This window comes from Orycteropus afer, unplaced genomic scaffold (assembly GCF_000298275.1).
Source record: "Orycteropus afer afer isolate SDZICR_OR568_19922 unplaced genomic scaffold, OryAfe1.0 scaffold00076, whole genome shotgun sequence".
Classification (NCBI taxonomy): domain Eukaryota; kingdom Metazoa; phylum Chordata; class Mammalia; order Tubulidentata; family Orycteropodidae; genus Orycteropus; species Orycteropus afer.
This window is the reverse complement of record NW_006921663.1, coordinates 5,285,552-5,289,561: the sequence shown is the minus strand read 5'-3', so window position 1 is coordinate 5,289,561 and position 4,010 is coordinate 5,285,552.

Here is a 4,010-nt window from a genome sequence, read left to right as displayed (position 1 = left end):
GCTCTGGTAGCATAGTGCCTAAGGCACTTGACTGCTAACCAGAAAGCTGGCGGTTCAAACCCACCAGCCACTCCTCGGAAGGAAGGTTGGGCAATCTACTTCCACAGTGATACTGCCTCGGAAACCCAAAGAGGGGTTGCTATGGGTCGGATCCGACTCAAAGGCACATAACAACAACAACAACAACATGCTTGATATCCCATCCATCACCAACAATCCATTATCAATCCTACTAATATCACCTTCTGGATAACTCATAAATCTGTGTATAGTTACTTGCCCTTGAAATAGTGCCAGTTCATGGCAAGCCCATGTACAACAGACTTAAAATTTGCCAAGTCCAGTTCATGTTCAAGATCATTGGTATAATTGAGTCCATCATTGCAGCTAATGTGAATGTTGAGTGTCTTTCAACTTCTGGAGCTAATTTTTCAGGACTATACTGGTCAATTTCCTTTTATGATTTATAGGATTTTCGTTGGCTAAGGAGCTCTGGTTGTGTACTGCCTAAGGCATTTGACTGCTAACCAGACAGCTGGTGATTCAAACCCACCAGACACTCCTCAGAAGGAATCCTAGGCAATCTACTTCCATAGAGATGCCACCTTGGAAACCCAAGGAGGGGTCACTATGAGTCGGAATCAACTCAACAGCAGTGAGTTTGAAATTTTTTTCTTTTTTATTAATTTCTGAAAGAAGATCACCAGGCCTTTCATCCTAATCTGTCTCTGTATGGAAACTCCCTAGATACTGGTCTACCAGGGTGACTCTCCTGATGTTTGAAATACTGGTGGCATAGCTACCAGCATGATTACAACACACAAGCCACCACAATATGACAAACTAACAAAATGACTGACAATCTATTCATGGGCAGTGGATAAGATCTATTTAACTATTTCTGTATCCATAGAACAAATCTTACTTGGATTGCTATATCAGCTCACTAACATTTCTGGCCTCACTGTTTCTTACACACTGTAGCCAGAGATGTCTCTTAAAAATTTATCCCTGACACTGCCCGCTTAAAACCATACAATTGTCTCCCCACTGTTCTCAAGATAGAGGGCATATACATCAATTCTCAAACCCACCAGCCACTCCTCAGAAGGAAGTCTGGGCAATCTACTTCCGTAGAGATATTGCCTTGGAAACCCAAGAAGGGGTTGCTATGAGTCGAGGCCGACTCGATGGCACATAACAACATCTACTCCCTGAACTTTCTGTCTCACCACTTTGCCTTCAAATTCCTCATTCTATATACACTACTCTCTCCTGCTAACCAGTCACTGCACAGATTCCTTTCTATGTGGGGTTTTGCTCCTTCTCCTTTGCTGAGTACTAAAGGTATTCATAGGTAAGCACTCTGACTACCTGCCACTGCCTCAGAGTTCATCTGTCTGAACTGTCAGTTGCTTTTCCTCATGTTTCTTGTTCCTTCCTCCAACTATTCTCCCTTACATATCAGGACAATACAGAGTTCCTCTGTGATAAATAATCATAGAATTACCTTGAGGAATGTCAATCTCTGAAACTAAAATATCAGTGCCACAAAAGCAAAGATCATGTCAAGATTTGCTCAACATTATATTTCCAACACCTAGCATGACTCCTGGTTGATACTTAAATATTTGTTAAATTACGTCCTGAGGGAAGAATACATAATAATTCAATATAGCTACATCTTCTAGGCTTATACATGTTCTGCAGATGCCTAAATAGAGATTTTAAAAGGATCATCAATTCTATGTCTTTCATGATTTGGATGACATCTTTAATATGTATGATTGACATATACATGCAATATTGCTTTGGATTATAGTACCTTACCTGTTGTTAATCATCGTTGAGTTGATTCTAACTCATGGTGACCCCGTGTATATAGAGTAGAACTGTTCCATAGCGTTGTCAAGGCCGTGACCTTTCAGAAGTAGATTGACAAGCCTGTGTTCCAAGGTGCCTCTATAGGAGTTTGAACAACAAACCTTCCAGCTCTTCGTCGAGCGCTTAACTGTTTGAGTCACCAGGGATACACATTACCTTAATAGGTAAGAACATCTCTGGAAGTTTGACCTTTCCTATCAGCTCAGCCCTATCCTGTGGTTTAGAGACACAGTATAGGATTCTACCAGTTACTAAAGAGACCTCTTCCGGTTATGTAGTCAGAAAAACAACCACAAGGTGGAACTACCTAGAGGCAGATTCACATCAAAACTCTAGTTATAACCTGAAGTATGATTTGCCATTCTGATCCATAGACCACAGTGATATTCTTAGTCTCCAGAAATTATGGGAGTGCAGAGTTTGTGTTTAGTATTCTCCAGATCTCTGCTTATTTCCCTTTTCTGAAGATGTGTTTATTATATGTAGAGGAATTTTACAGCCACTTTACATTCTGTCCACGTATAGATAATAGCTAGCATGAAATGTTGGTGTAGCCAGATTCTAGAATGTGTTTATATCAGCACAACTTGAAATGCAAGCAGTCTATTTTTGTTAAAAAGCCAAGATAATCACATTTGGTACCTGAAAATGTTTATGTGAATAGTAATCCCTGAAAGTACATTACCCTCAGAAAATAGTATTGCTGTTCTTGATGTTTGCTTAATCATTGGTATAAAAGAGCAGTTTTTATAGAAGTTGCAGTCAGGTAATGGTGGCTCCAAGTACAACAGAAGGAAAATGTTGCTTAGGCTTAAATCATCTTCATGATTGTTGCTATGCTAGAGTTTATTGTTGTGGCCGCTGTATATTTTGAGTGACTTTCTACCCATGACACTTGTCTTCTGGCACTATACAATATTCTTTTGTTATCCATATGGTTTTCTTCAGCTAATTTTCAGAATTAGATCACCAGACCTTACTTCCTGGTTTGTCTTAGTCTGGAATCTCTACTGAAGCCTGACCAAGCTGAGTGACCTTGCTAGTATTTGAAATACTGGTGCCATAGTTTTTATCATCATAGCAACACATAAGCCACCATAATACAACAAACTGACAGACAGGTGGTAGATTGAGCTGTAACCTATTGTTATCTAATCAATTCCGATTCATGGTGAACACTATAAGATAGAGTAAAACTGCTTCATGTGGTTTCCAAGTCTATAATCTTTATGGAAACATATTGCCAAACCTTTCTTTCAAAGAACAGCTGGTGGGTTTGAAGTGCTTATTTTTAGGGTAGTAGCCAAGTGCTTAACCATTCAACCACGAGGGCTTCTTTAGAAAGAGCAGTAACTATTGGGAATTCTTTCTTCAAAAGACAGCAATTTGAGTAAGTGCAGAACAAAAACAAAACCAAACTAAGCCTATTACCATCAAGTTGGTTGTGGTGTTGGAGAAGAATACTGAAATACCATAGACTCCCAGAAGAACAGAAGAATCTGTCCTGGAAGAAGTGCAATGGAAATGCTCTCTAGATGTGAGAGTGGCCAGACCTCATCTCACCTATTTTGTTCATGTTTTTAGAATGAACCAGTCCCTGGGAAAGGACAGCATGTCTGGCAAAATAGAAGGTCAGCAGAAAAGGGGCAGACCCTCATTGAGATGGATTCACACAGTGGCTCCAACAATGGACTCAAGCATAGCAAGGATTATGAGGATGGTGCAGGACCAGGCAGTGCTTCGTTCTGTTGTGCACAGGATCACTATGAGTTGATGCAGACTTGATGGCACGTAACAACAACAACAAAAACCAGATCAAGGGCTATTTAACTGCAACACATAGTAAATGGCCACAGATTCTTTGGTGAAGGCCAGAAGAAAGATTTATTGCAATACAAGTAATATTTATTGCAGAATCTATTATTAAAACATTCTTGATTATGGAACTAAATCAAGTCTGGAGAATTGTGTAGGAAAGAGCAATACTCTGTAATCTCTGTAATGGTAGCCCAAATTAGACCTGTGTTTATTGGTTGTGGACTGTTTTATGTAATACAAATCATTTGGGACTAATGTTCTACCACCTCTTTCAGTCAAGGTCCTTGATATTTGGCCACTCACTAGCA